The sequence below is a fragment of the Pelophylax lessonae genome (genome assembly GCF_965119305.1).
Source record: "Pelophylax lessonae genome assembly, chromosome: 3".
NCBI lineage: Eukaryota > Metazoa > Chordata > Amphibia > Anura > Ranidae > Pelophylax > Pelophylax lessonae.
The window spans coordinates 625,191,274-625,206,475 of record NC_138770.1 but is presented as its reverse complement, the minus strand read 5'-3'; the positions used below and the strand labels follow the sequence as shown (position 1 = coordinate 625,206,475).

The 15,202-nt window shown below is 45.4% G+C and overlaps 1 protein-coding gene across 1 annotated transcript in view; it reads right to left on the bottom strand.

The window, feature by feature from the left end:
* Positions 1 to 15,202, bottom strand: part of LPGAT1 (lysophosphatidylglycerol acyltransferase 1) — a 267,682-nt gene that overhangs the window by 195,146 nt on the left and 57,334 nt on the right. The window lies entirely within an intron of this gene.

Genomic DNA, 15,202 nt, shown 5'->3' with positions numbered 1-15,202 from the left:
AAGAGGAGTTACAGTCAAAATCATGGTATAAAAATCAATACTTGCCATAAAAGAGCAGAAGAGATATATGCACATTTTCTATGAGGCCATTTTAAAAAGGTAAAATTAATTCCTCCATTTGGGATAGAGTAAGGAAAGATTAAAATCCCTGTCTTTTTTTTTTTTTTTTGCAGGCTGTGTCCCAACAGGTTAAGTCACTTCCTGTCCCATAGACAAAACAGGAAGTGAAAGGAAATCAGTTCAAAGTCCGGGAACCCCTAGCTGCCACCAGAACTAGTGGAAGATTTCGCCTCTACTTCTGTTCTGGCGACATCCCAATATTTTCTTCCATTTTTGTTGAGAACGGTAAACATGACAAAGAGTGAATCTCCCCAATAGGAGCGCAAACAGCAGGAAAAAAAAAAAACTGACAACTGGACAGATGCTGCACTCTACCCATAAGGCTTCTTTCACACGGTTCGCCTCCGTAGGCGGATCCGTGTTGCTCAGCGGGGATCGATCCGCGATCCCCGCTGAGCCGGGCGGATGACAGCTCCGTCTCCGCTTGCAGAGCGGAGAGGGAGGTGTCTCAGCCCCCGCTGCCCTCTATGGGGGATCGGAGGAGAGCGGACCGCTTGTCCGCTCTCATCAGATCCGATCTGATCCGATTACTGAACGGATGGAAAAATAGGGTTTCCATCCGTCCAGATTTCACGGACAGGATCGGATACGGATGGCAGCGGGTGTCAGCGGAGGTGTCTCCACTGACACCCGCTGCCCCATAGAGCTGCATGGAGGATCCGATCAGATCCGCCTAAAAAACTGACAGGCGGATCTGATCGGATCGCCCGTGTGAAAGAGCCCCAAGAGTTATTTATTTATTTTTTTTTCTTACAATAGAACTAATTTAAAAAGCTAAAGGACTAATTGAAATACATGAGTGTTACTTACAGCTTATGTAAAGCCAAAATTGTTTCTTTTGGATAAATTGGAGAAATGTTAGGCCCCTTTTACACTTGCAGAATGGACTGTTCAGATCCGCCTGTCAGTTTTTCCAAGCGGATCTGAACGGACGTCCCATGCATCTCTATGGGGCATCAGATGTCAGCGGAGACATGTCCGCTGACATCCGATCCTGTTCATCAAATCTGGACGGATGGAAACCCTATTTTCCATCCGTCTGGCGGATCGGATTGGATGAGAACGGACAGGCGGTCCGTTCTCATCCGATTCCCCCATAGAGAAAAGCGGGGACCTGACAGCTCTGTCTCCGCACACATCGCAGAGACAGAGCTGCCATCTGCCTGCTCAGCGGGGGAATCAGTGGATCGATCCCCCACTGAGAAAAACGGAGTCCGCCGACAGACTCCAAGTGTGAAAGAGGCCTTAAAATGTTTGTAAATCCTAAAAATGTACAGAGGGTTTTATTTGCTTCATTTTGGTCTTCCAAGTAAACCATTAGATGTTTTTGTTATATATCGGTTTCTAAGTGCAATAAATACCTGAAGATTTTGCCAGAAACCTTTTGAGCCAATAACTTCCTAAGCTTTCTGCCTGTACAAAACAAGGGGTTATGGGCATGAGGGCCCACGGGGCCATGGGGACGCCGTGCCCTTTGTAATCAATCAGAAAGTAGGAAGAGCCGACATGATGTGCTGAAAATTTAGAGGCAAAAATATACTGTGCGGTCATGTAAACATAGGAAGAAAAGGGCATACTATTTTTGACAACAGATATTTTTCTGTACAGGCAGTGTTTTTAAAGGGGGGAAAAAAAAAAAAAAAAAAAAACACACATGAGGAAATGTATATGTATTTTAACCACTTAAGCCCCGGAAGATTTTACCCCCTTCCTGACCAGGGCCTATTTTGCGATTCGGCACTGCGTGACTTTAACGGACAATTGCGCGGTCGTGCGACGCTGTACCTAAACTAATTTGACATCCTTTTTTTCCCCACAGAGCTTTCTTTTGGTGGTATTTGATCACCTGTGTGATTTTTTGATCATGTGCTATAAACAAAAAAAAAAAAAAAAAAAAAGAAAAAGAGCATCAATTTTGCAAAAATAACAATATTTTTCCCATTTTTTTTATATGAAATTCCCCAAAAAAAGGTAAAAATCAAAATTTAACATTTTAGGCCAATTTGTTTTATGCTACATATGTTTGGTAAAAAAAAAAAAACGCAAAAAGCGTATTTTGATTGGTTTGCGCCAAAGTTATTGCGTTTACCAAGGGAAAGATTTTTGTTATTTTTGTTGTTTTTTTTTTTAACGAGTAATGGCAGCGATCTGCGATTTTTTGCGGGACTGCGACATTGCGGCGGACAGATCGGACCCTTGACTGACATTTTTGACACTTTTGGGGTTACCAGTGACATTACTGCAGTAATCAGTGCTATACATATGCACTGTTACTGTAAAAATGACATTGGTAGGGAAGGGGTTAACTTTATTTGAGAGGGAGGGGTTAAGTGTGTCCCTAGGGGCGTGCTTCTAACTGTGATTGGCTGTGGCTTGAGGCGTAAGAACAGAGATCAACGGTCCTACATAGCAGAACCGTATGATCTCCATTCTTACCACCAGGAAGAATGACAGGCGGCTTTGTTTACATTAGCCGCCTGCCTTTCTCTCGCTGTAACGGACAATCGCGAGTGCCTGGTGGACATCGGGTCCGCCGGGAACGGGCGCGGGGGGGGGGGGGGGGGGGTCTGTGAGCGAGTGGGAGCACATACATACATACATACATACATAAATATACATATATATATACACACACACACATATATATATGTACATATATACACATATACTATAATATATATATATATATATATATGTATACATATACACACACATATACATATACACATATACACACATATACACACACACACCTGCAATAATGTGATTTTTGTACTTACCATAAAATCCATTTCTCTGGAGTTAAATCGATGGACACAGCACTCCATAAATCATATCTACTGGGTTATATTGCCTCCCCTAGGAGTAGGACTAGGCAGAACAAAAAACACCTGGCTACGCCCATGGGCCGTCCTCAGCTGTCAAAAGGAAAAAGGAAAATGAGGGGTGGGGAAAATAACCCAAGGCTAAAACAGAAGAGCGCTCAACACAACTTAACACAGGAGTCCTGTGTCAAAAATAAAGGCTTACCGGAAGAAGAAGAAAAAAAAAAAAAAAACACCCCTCAAGAGGGAACAATCCCTCTAAAACAGCACCCTACAGAACTTTGCGGCCAAAAGTAGAAGTATCCGCAGATGCCAAAGTATCTACCTCTAATTTTGTAAAGGTATGCACAGACAACCAAGTGGCCACCTTGCAAACTTGCTATATTGTAGCCTGATGATGGACGACCCAAGAAGCACTCAGCGCCCGAGTAGAATGCACCGTGACAGGGAAAGGTGGAACCTGACTTTTAATGGAAAAGGCTCAAGTCACTGTCTGTCTGATCCATCTGGAAATAGTAGCCGAAGCAGCGGCAAGCCCTTTTCTTGATCTGTCCGTAACCACAAAAAGCGAGTCTAACCTCCGAAAAGACTCAGCAGCTGCCAGATACACCCGAATCACACAAACTACATCCAAGGTATGCAAGGCAAATTCCTTGGGATGAGTCGGCTTGGGACACAAGGCAGGCAACACAATGCCCACATTATGCTGGAAGTCAGAGACAGGAATGATGGACAGGGACGAAGAACGACTTTATCCCCATAAACCAGTAAAAAGGAACTGCGACAGGATAATGTCACCAGTTCCAATACCCTGCTGGCCGAGGTAATAGCCACCAAGAATGCCATCTTCTGGGATAACATAGGCAACGGAATCTCCAGAATATTCTCAAATGGAAGTTTCTGGAGAACCGAAAGTAATACATTTATATCCCATGGCGGCAAAAGAGACCAAACAGTTGGAGCCACATGTCAAACCCCTGATTGAAGGTACGAACTAAAGGAATGTGTGTCTAGGGGTCGCTGAAAAAAGATTGCCAGGGCAGACACCTGGCCCTTGATGGTACTCAAGGCCAACTTCTGATCAACGCCCTTTAGAAGAAAGGTTAAGATCCGAGCCACAGAAAAGGATTGAGGATCGACTCACACCAAGAAATGTACGCTTTCCACGTACGATGGTATATATTGCTGGAAGAAGACTTACTCGCCGTCACCAATAGTAGGGATCACTGATCCAGACAGACCTCAAGCCTTCAATAGCTAAGCCATTAAAACCAGGGATTGTAAAGCAGGATGGAAGATCAGCTCTTGGGACAATTGGTCTTCTCTAAGATTTATGGAGCGCTGTGTCTGCCGAGGAACAAAAAATAAATTTACATTTTTTTATTAACTCATTCAAAGAGTCCAAGCGTTGCAACTGAATTAATTATATATATATATATATTATATACACACACACACACACACATATATACATCCATACACACACACACACACACACACCCCTCAGCAGTCTATAGCAGTCTTGTGACCTCTATCATTGTCCAATTGAGCACTAATTAAAGCTTGTAGGAGTTTTCATTATACGCTATTGTCCTATGAGGCTGCATGACTCCTGACCCCCTTTCTGGACGGTGCTGATCATATGCATCCTAAAAAAAAAAAAAAAAAAAAAAACTAGAAATACACACCAAACTGAGCATGTGCAACCTGACTCCAAGCTCTTTATTAGCAGGAGGTGGATTGGGGACAGTGGAAGGGGAGGATCAGAGAAGGCAGAATCAAACCGCTTTTGCAATGCAGAAGATTAACCCCTTGGGTTCCACAGTGCATATACAGACTCAGTCAGGGCTCGACAAAACCCAGGCGCCAGGTCGCATTTGCGACTAGAATTAGCGACCTGGCGCCTGGGGTGCCCTGCAGGAGGTGTCCTGTCCCTTTTGCGCCCCCACCTCCTTCCTGAGTGCAAGGACTTGCGCGCCGTCCAAAAATTGAGGCCCCGTCTTTTTGGCCTTCTTCTGTGAGATGAGAGGTTGGGGAACTGGCGCCCTCTTGTGGTGGCCGGGAGTAATGCCTGTTCTCAATGCCTTTCCATCTCCTTCCAAACAGGAGAGGAGAGGGAAGTTTTTGCAGGCTTCATCTCTCTGTTCAGTTACCTTTGCTTAAAGGTAAGTGGACAGGGAGTGGGGTTATTATTATTAAAATGTATTTTTTAAATTAAAAAAAATAATAATATTTTTTTCTTTTTTTTTTTTTTATTAAAAAAAAGTTTTTTTTTCAATTCTTAAAAAAAATGTATATGAAATGTATATATATATTATTTTTTTTTTCCCCCCTCATCACCGTGCCACAGCCGAAGGCCCCTTTCACACGGGCTGTCTGATCAGGTCCGCCTGTCAGTTTTTCAGGCAGACCTGATCGGACCCTTCATTCTCCTCTATGGAGCAGTAATCTGCCGCCATCTGATCCTGTCCACCAAAAACAGACGGATGGTGGTTCTATTTTCTATCCATCCCATGGATCGGATCAGATGGCATCGGATGGAAACAGACAGACAGTCTGTTTCCATCCAATTGCGCTATAGAGGAGAGTGGGGTTCTATCCGTTTTATTAAATAAAGCTTGGTTGTTAGTTTAAAAAAAAAAAAAAACTGGCTCCTAGATTTCAGGCAAATTTGTCAAGCCCTGGACTGAGTTTACTGTTGTGGGTTTAGTAACTTTAATTTTGCCTTGACGTTCACTTTAAAAAAAAAAGAAAAAACCCTATAAGTTTATAGTTTACCGTCTGCGTCTCGAAGGGGAGATTTCCTTTAACTTTCCCTACCAGAAATAAAAAGACAAAAATAATTCTACCCCTAGTTGTCACTAAAAAGGTGTCCCTAATTGGAAGATCTACTATACATTGCTGTCCTGGGACAACTGTAAAATTCTGGATTTCCAGAATAGACAAATAGGGAGGGTGAAATGCAAGGGAACAGTCAGTAATGAAATTAAAACCAACTTTCCCTACTCGATCCAAAAAAAAAAAAAAAAAAGTGTGGCTCTACATACTTTGTTTTATCAGACTGGGTTTGGAAATCTGTCCCAATAGTCTATTAATACACACAGGAGCCAGCCAGCCATGTCACCAATCTATTACCTGGGCACTCTTTACACATTCCTAGGTCACCTCTTCACCTTTCCCCTACTCATGGAACAAGGACTCCACATTATCACACTGTAAAATGAGCAGGTCCAGGAACCTGAAAAACTAGACTGCAAATTGCTGGCTAAATTACTGGCTGACCAGAATTACACAAACCTATCCAGTAAATCAGTTCATACGTGTATTCAGCTGTCTGGCTGGAGTTCCACTTTAATGCAAAGCACAATTATGTGGTTTAAAGTACAACAAGCAGCAACTAATTTGGTTTTTATGCTAATGAAGTCAGATAAATTATAAGAGGATTATTATTCAGAAATATGAATTCCCATTGGCTAGAATACATTAAAATGAAGGACTGACTTTTAGGTAATCCTCAAAGCCAGCCAAGCTATGATAGAAGAATAAAAACTAGGGGAGAAGGTGAGCGTACTTCATAAAACACTGACTGCACTGCACTGAGACGAGAAAACACAAGTCTTTAGATTTTTTTCCCCCAGATTTAGGCCCCGTTCACATTGGGGCGACGCTACTTCCCGGGGCGACCTCACAGGTCGCGGCGCGCTGCTCGCACCGCGACCTCGGAGCGGCCGGCACGGACTTCATAACATTGAAGTCTATGCAGGTCGCTCCGGGTCGCCCCAAAGAAGCTCCGGACCCTTTTTCTAAGTCGGAGCGACTTGTGTCGCTCCTATTAGAACGGGTCCACAGCTTCTCTATGCCAGGCGACCTACGGAGACCTGTTAGGCGACCAGGTCACCCCAGTGTGAACGGGAGCTTAGTCCCAGTTTACACTTGTAGGACTCCAAAGTTGTGAAACTTTGGTGTAACTATGGATGGATGCGACTTGGATACAACTTCGGCTTTGACCATTGATAATGAACAATTGTTGCATTATATAAAAGCTGGGTTATACTTACTGATAACTCCTTTTCTAATAGTCTTCCAGGACAGCCCATGAGACGTTAGGCTCCTCCCCCAGGGACAGGAAACACATTCCAAAATTAAAATAAAAGGCGGTCCCTTAGTCCTCACCTTCAGTATTTCATGAGAACCACAGGACACCCTGTAAAACATATACATAGATATATAGACACATATCATACATTATACATAATACCAGATAGTTCGGGTGGGAATCCGGCTGTCCTGGAAGACTATTAGAAAAGGAGTTATCAGTAAGTATAACCCAGCTTTTCTCAAAGTCGTCTTCCAGGACAGCCCATGAGACGATGAGCAAGCACTTACCAGTCTAGGGAGGGACAACTGCCTGGAGCACCTTTCGACCAAACGCCTGTTCCTGAGAAGAGAGGAGGTCCAGGCGATAATGTCTAACAAAGGTCGAAAAGTTAGACCAGGTAGCTGCCTTACAGATTTGGTCTGGTGAGGCACCGGTCCTTTCAGCCCAAGACGTGGACAATGCTCTAGTAGAGTGTGCAGTAATGAAAGGTGGAGCCACCTTTTTCACTATATAGGCTTCTGTGATAGCCTGTTTGATCCATCTAGCTAAGGTTGCCTTAGAAGCTTTTTCCCCTTTATGGGAGCCGGAAAATTGTAAAAACAAAGTATCAGTCTTCCTGAAGGTTTTAGTCACCTCCAGGTATCTCAAGAGGGATCTTCTGACATCCAAACAGCTAAATTCTTTCTCTTTATTGTTGTTTGGGAAATTGCAAAAGGAAGGAAGGACTATGTCCTGAGTCCTATGAAAAGAAGAGACCCTTTTTGGCAAAAATCCTGGATCTGTTTTTAGCACAATCCTGTCATCAAAAATCATAAGAAAAGGTTCTCTGATTGAGAGAGCCTGTAATTCGCTAACTCTTCTAGCTGAAGTTATAGCTACTAAAAATAAGGTTTTTAGGGTGAGCATTTTTACTGATAGGTCTACCAAGGGTTCAAACGGACTGGTAACCAAGGCCTGGAGTACCAGGGATAGATTCCAAGCTGGACACGTTTTAAGCACGGTTGGCTTTGTCCGGGCAATTGCTCTGAAAAAGGCATTCACATTTGGGTCTTCTCTAAGGGAAAACTGAAGAAAGACACTAAGGGCGGCAGCCTGTACCTTTAAAGTCCCTAAGGAGAGACCTTTGTCTATGCCTTCCTGAAAAAAATCCAAGATAGTTGGTATATCTGGGGAATGTCTCTGATTCTCCAACATCCAAAAATGAAATTTCTTCCAGATTTTAGCATACATTTTTCTAGTGACCGGCTTTCGACAGCTGGTCAATGTTTTGATGACTCTGTCTGAGAACCCCTGAGAGCCTAGTATTTGTTCCTCAGATACCAGGCCGTCAGGTTTAGGGTCCTGAGAAATGGATGGACCACCGGACCTTGTGTTAAGAGATCTGGTCTCCAAGGTAAGGTCATTGGAGGTTGCGCTGCCAACGCCTGAAGGCGTGCAAACCATGGCCTTTTGGGCCAGTATGGGGTTATCAGTATCATCTCTGTGTCTTCTAGGATGAATTTCTGAAGAACCTGTGGGATCAATCTGATCGGAGGAAATGCGTAACAGAGTCTGACTTTCCAGGGGTGGGCGAAAGCGTCTATGCCTAACGCCTGATCCCCTTGAGTTATGGAAAAGAATTTTTCTGTTTTCCTGTTTGCCTGGGAGGCAAATAGATCCACTACCGGTAGGCCCCATGAGGTTGTGATTTTGAGAAACACCTCTGGGTTGAGGGACCAATTGTCCTGGTTCATCTGGTGGCGGCTGAGATGGTCTGCCAGATAATTCTGCGTCCCTTTTAGGTGAATGGCCGAAATGGATGTTAGGTTCCGCTCGGCCCAGACAAAGATTTTCTGTGCAATGGTTTGTAGGCCCAGACTTCGAGTACCTCCCTGCTTGTTCAGGTACGCTACCGTTGCTATATTGTCTGACCTGATCTGTAGATGGCTCCCTTCTACCTCTACCTGAAAAAACTCCAAGGCCTTTTGGACCGCCATAAGTTCTTTTTGGTTTGATGAAGACTTCCTTTGTGCTGGGGACCATGTACCCTGCGCCCATCTGTCCTGCAGATATGCTCCCCATCCGGAAGCGCTTGCATCCGTGGTAATCCTCTGTGATACCTGGATGCTCCAGTTTAGCCCTCTTGATAGGTGAAGAGAGGATCTCCACCACCAAAGAGTCCTTTTTATCTTGGTGGGAATCCTTACTTTTTGTTGCAAGGAACTTGACTGCCCATCCCAATTCTGTAGAAAGAATTTTTGGAGTGGACGTTGTTGGAACCTTGCCCAGGGGACTGCTGGGAAACAGGAGGTCATCAAGCCTATCACTCTTGTGACATCCCTCAGAGAGACCCATAAGTTGGTCTGTAAAGAGGCAACCATCAGGTTCATTTTCTCCATCTTGCACTGAGGGAGGAAGATCATCTGATCCCGTGAGGAGATTTCATAACCCAGGTAGGTCACTCTTTGTGAGGGTACCAGACAAGACTTTTGTCTGTTGATTATCCAGCCTAGGGAAGTTAAGAATTCCTGAACTATGAGGAGGTCGGCTTCCAGTTTCTGGTATGATTCTGCCACTACCAAGATGTCGTCCAGGTAGGGGGTGATCATGATAGCTTTTAGCCTTAGAGGGGCTAGTGCTTCCCCTAGGACTTTGGTAAAAATCCGTGGGGCTGAGGACAGCCCGAAGGGCAGTGCCCTGAACTGGAAGTGCTTGACTTCCGGTCCTATCTTTACTGCTAGCCTCAGGAATTTCTGATAGGATGTGTGTATGGGGATGTGAAAATACGCATCTTTCAAATCTAGGGTTGCCATGAAACACCCTGGGAACAGTAGGTTCCCTATGGAGTATATTGATTCCATGCGAAAGCGTTTGTATGCTATTGAAAGGTTCAGATTGCGTAAGTTCAGGATCAGTCGATGACTTCCTGAGGGTTTTTGAATCACAAAGATGTGAGAATAAAACCCTGTTCCTTGTTCTTCTCTGGGGACTGGGATAATTACTTTTTGATCTAATAGGTCCCCTAACTGAAGACTCAAGGCGGAGGCCTTGACTGGATCCCTGGGAAGATTTGTGATCAGGATCCTTTCTGGAGGTTGAAGACAGAACTCCAGCCTGTGTCCTTGGCCTACTAGGTCCAGAATAAAAGGGCTGGAAGTAATCTTCTTCCACAGTGGGAGGAAGGCCCCTAATCTTCCTCCCACTCTGAGAAGGGAGTCATTGGGGCTGGTTGGGGCGTTTAGGAGGGTTAAACAGGATGTTACCCCTCCCCTTTCCTTTATGCCCCGTCCAATGTTTTTTTTTTTGAAATTTTGCTGAGTTTCAAAAGACTTCTGCTGTTTGCCCCTGCCACGAAAATTCCTCTGAGCATAGGGGAATTTTTTCTTATCTGGGAATCCCTTCTTTTTATCCGCTGTACGCTCCAGGGCTTCTGTTAGGCCTGGGCCAAAAAGGTGGTCGCCTGTGAAGGGAAGACCACAAAGGCGAGATTTAGAAGTAATATCTCCCGACCATGTCTTGAGCCATAGGCTTCTTCTGGCCGTATTAGCTAAAGCTGAGGTCCTTGCTGCCATTCTTACAGCTTCAGCTGAAGAATCCGCCAGGAATCCTATTGCCTGGAATAAGAGTGGAAAGGATTTATTAATCTGTTCCCTCGATGTTCCTGCAGTCAAGTGTGTTTGGATTTGAGATAGCCACAGCTCCAGGTGTCTGGCTATGCAGGTGGATGCCAGGGCTGGCTTTAAGCTCATAATGGAGGCTTCCCAGACCCTACGTAAAGAGATATCTGTTCTCTTATCCATAGGGTCTTTTAGTGCTCCTGAATCCTCAAATGCCAAGTCAGTTCCTTTGGAGATTCTGGCAAGAGAGGCATCCAGCTTAGGGATTTTGTTCCAGGGCTGTTCCACACTTTCGTCAAATGGATACCTTCTTTTTAAGTTTCTTGGAAAAAAAGGCTTTTTATCGGGAGAATTCCATTCCTGTTTAATCACATCCAATAGTGAGCTATGCACAGGGAACACTCTAGCATGCTTTTTATGACTAGCGTACATTAAGTCATGCTTAGAGAGATGCACTTCTTCCTCAATCTCTAGAGTGGTATAAACCGCTTTGAGTAGATCATCTACATCCTCCAGGCTCAGTTTAAAGTTGGAGCTATCATGGGAAACATTGCTTTTTGGTTCCTCTCCTGATCCTGATCCCTCTGCAGAAGAGTGGGAAGAAGAAACTTCCTCCTCCAAAACCAATGGGTCAATTAGGGATGGTGGAGCCTTAGCTGGGGTGGAAGGCTGGGCTGGTGCCTGCATCTTTTCAATGAGAGTCCTGAATGAACTAAATGTACTTTTTAGCTCATCTCTCACTGACGACAGCATTTTCTGGGTAGAGACTGCAGAATCGTCTCTGACCAGTTTAGCTATGCATGCCCGGCACACTGCTTTGTTCCAAGAGGAACTCAATTTTTCTCCGCATACAGCACATTTCTTTTTGGGGGGCTGAGGTGGGTTATTGTCCTGAGCCTTGGCCTGGAAGATAAAAGACAAGGGAATTTAATTAGAGATACTTGTCCTCCTCCCACCTCCCATTTTTCCCCCTCCACCTTGTGGATAGAAAAGAGGGAGCGGTGCTGCTTAACCCCTGCCCCTAACGATAGAAAAGAGAGGGGGGAAGGGGAACGGAGTTCCTAACAGGTACCTGCAAATAGGGTGTCGTTCCCCCTTGCTTACCTGAGAGGTGCCGATGCCAGAGCCGACTTCCGCCGCCTGTGCGGTTGCTGCCGTGGTGTCCATCGCTCTGTATGGTGGTCCCAGCAACTGCTGTTTCCCCTAACATCGGTCGCCCATTTGAACTCTCTGTTCGCGCCTTCGGAAACTGGAACGAGGGTTTCCGGCGCCCGCGGATGCCGTCACTGCGCCGGAAGTGACACTGTCACTTCCCGTGAGGCCAGAGTGGATACGCTGAGTTCCGCCCCCTCCGTCTTTGGCGCCAACTTCAAAATTTCTTCCGAAGTTAGCGGTTCACGGGTACACAGCACTGCTGCTCCAAGGAACCGGCCGACCAACGGAGTGAACTCCCCAACGCTCCACCAGACAGCATCCGTAGTCCTGCCGAGAGGCTAGGAGAACAGGAGACAGCGGTCAGCCCCTATTGCGGCACTAAGGGGTACCGCTATGGGCCGAGGAGATGCATCTTTCCAAGTCTTTCCATGGACAGTCCAGGAGACCGGGAGCTTCAGTTCCAGGAACATGTTACCCCCTGTCCGGAGGAAACAAAAATACTGAAGGTGAGGACTAAGGGACCGCCTTTTATTTTAATTTTGGAATGTGTTTCCTGTCCCTGGGGGAGGAGCCTAACGTCTCATGGGCTGTCCTGGAAGACGACTTTGAGAAAATTCAGGTACAACTTGCAAACAACTTTTAAGGGTTAACATTGTAGTCTTTGGCCCTCAAGTCGCATGAAAGTTAGACCAAAGTATGTGCATTGCATCGCATTCCTATTCAAACCACATGCGATTCTTAAGGCTCGTACACACTCGACGAAAATCAGACGAAATATCCTCCAATTTTTCTCTCTCAAGCTCAGCGTTTTTAAGTTGACAGTTGTTTAGTGCATAATGTTCACGAAATTTCTCATCCGATTTTTTTTGGGACATTTGTACCTAGACTTTCGGGTCGTCAGCAACTTCAGATCATGCGCGGTCTTTTGCGGACGTACTGCATACACATTAACCACTTCAATACAGGGCACTTTCACCCCCTTCCTGCCCAGGCCAATTTTCCCCTTATAGCGCTGTTGCATTTTGAATGACAATTGCGCGGTCATGCAACACTGTACCTACACCAAATTTATGTCATTTTTCCCCCACAAATAGAGCTTTCTTTTGGTGGTATTTGATCACCTCTGGGTTTTTTCCTTTTTGCTAAACAAATAAAAAAAGACCGAAAAAAAAAAAAAAAAGTTTTGTTTACGTTATACAATTTTGTAAATAAATACGTTTTTTCCTGCACTGATGAGCACTGATGAGACTGCACTGACAGGCACTGATGAGGAGGCACTGATCGGCGACACCGACAGGTAGCACTGATATGCAGCATTGGTGGGCACTGATAGACGGCACTGCTGGGCACTGATAGGTGGCACTGATGGGCACTAATAGGCGGCACTGGTGGGCAATACTGATAGGGAGGGCACTGGTGGGCAGCACTGATAGGGAGGGCACTGGGGAGCCCTGATTGCCATCCCTGGGGGTCATGGTGGGCATCCCTGGGGTCATGGGTGGGCATCCCAGGGGGTTCTAGTGGCACCCCCCCCCCCCCCCGAGGGTCTGCACTGGTAATCAATGATCTGCAGTTTCCCCCCCCCCCCCCCGTCAGGGGAGCCGCCGATCGGCGCTCCTTTACTCGTGCCTGTCAGGCACGTACTGAGGAAAGCCGAACAACGGCTCTTCCGGTTTACTATGTGACCAGCCGTGATTGGACACGGCTGGTCACATGGTAAAGAGCCTACATCAGTAGGCTCTTTACTGAGATCGGAGATGCAGGGAGTCAGACTGACACCTCGCATCACCGATCGCCGCTCTGCGCGCCCCCGGGGGGGCGCGCAGAGTGTATTATCCTGCCGCTGTCATATGACGTCCGGTCAGGATAATACAACCACAATCCCGACGTCAAACGCCTATAGGGCGGGCGGGATGTGGTTAAACGAAAATTGGTCATGCTGGGGATAGACGATAAAAATGTTGGCGTTTGTCCCACCGTTTTTTTTTTTGTTGAAAATGTCAGCGTCGGCTGCGGAAAGTTGTGTACACACTAGCCGAAAATCGTACGATTTTACCTTTGACGGGAATTTTCGGCAGATTTTCTACTAGTGTGTACCCCACTTCAGTGTAAATTTGAGCCTATTAATTTCAGTTACAGCAGCAGAAGACCACATCGGGTGCCACTCCTGTCAGCTAAGAACAGGAAACTGAGGCTACAATTCACACAGGCTCACAAACATTGGAAAAAAGAAGATTGGAAAAACGCTGCCTGGTCTGAGGAGTCTCGATTTCAGCTGCGACATTCAGATGGTAGGGTCAGAATTTGGCATAAACACGAAAGCATTGATCCATCCTGCCTTGCATCAATGGTTCAGGCTGGTGGTGGTGGTATAATGGTGTGGGGGATATTTTCCTGCCACACTTTGGGCCCCTTAGTACCAATTGAGCATTGTTTAAAACACCACGGCCTACTGAAGTATTGTTGCTGACCATGTCCATCCCTTTAGGACTACAGTGTCCCCATCTTCTGATGGCTCCTTCCAGCAGGATAATGCACCATGTCACAAAGCTCAAATCATCTCACCACTGGTTTCTTGAACATGACAATGAGGTCACTGTACTCCAATGGCCTCCACACTCACCAGATCTCAATCCAATAGAGCACCTTTGGGATGTGGAGAAACGGGAGATTTGCATCATGGATGTGCAGCCAACAAATCTGCAGCAATTTCATGATGCCATCATGTCACTATGGACCGAAATCTCTGAGGAATGTTTCCAACACCTTGTTGAAAATATGCCAAGAAGAATGAAGGCAGTTCTGAAGGCAAAAGGGGGTCCAACCTGGTAATAGCACCTAATAAAGTGTCCGGTGAGTCTATGTGTGAATGGACACATAGGCTAACATACAGGGGAGTTTAGAAGCCAAGAAAAAAAATAAACGTCCCAACACCCCTGGAAGCAGCTGCAAAAACGTCCTCTGTGCTTGAGGCCTAAATCCTCAATTTCCCATCTATTCTTCTACCAGTGACCAGACAGTTTTAGATTTTTCCATCACCTTCAGCTTTGGGGATACCAGGAAAAATAAAGAGGGTGAATCTTCTCAGTGGGGACAAAGAAACCCATAAAAAAAAAAAATAAAAAAAAAAAAAACACACACAAAATAGAGGTTCTAATCCTTCCAAAAAATTGATATTGCTGATAAAAAATGTGAGCTATGGATACCAGTTAAAGCAGGGTAGGCAACCCTGGAGAAGTGGAGACCTAGCTGAAAATCACGGAAGGGATCATTGGGGTGCAGCATGATTTTTATTTTTTTTTCTAAGGAGCTTACATTAAAAAGTTAAATAGTTAATAGGAAGTAATGCAGAGTTCAGAAATTAGGGGAAAGTAATGCAAAGTGCAGGGGTAAGGAGTAACGCAGAG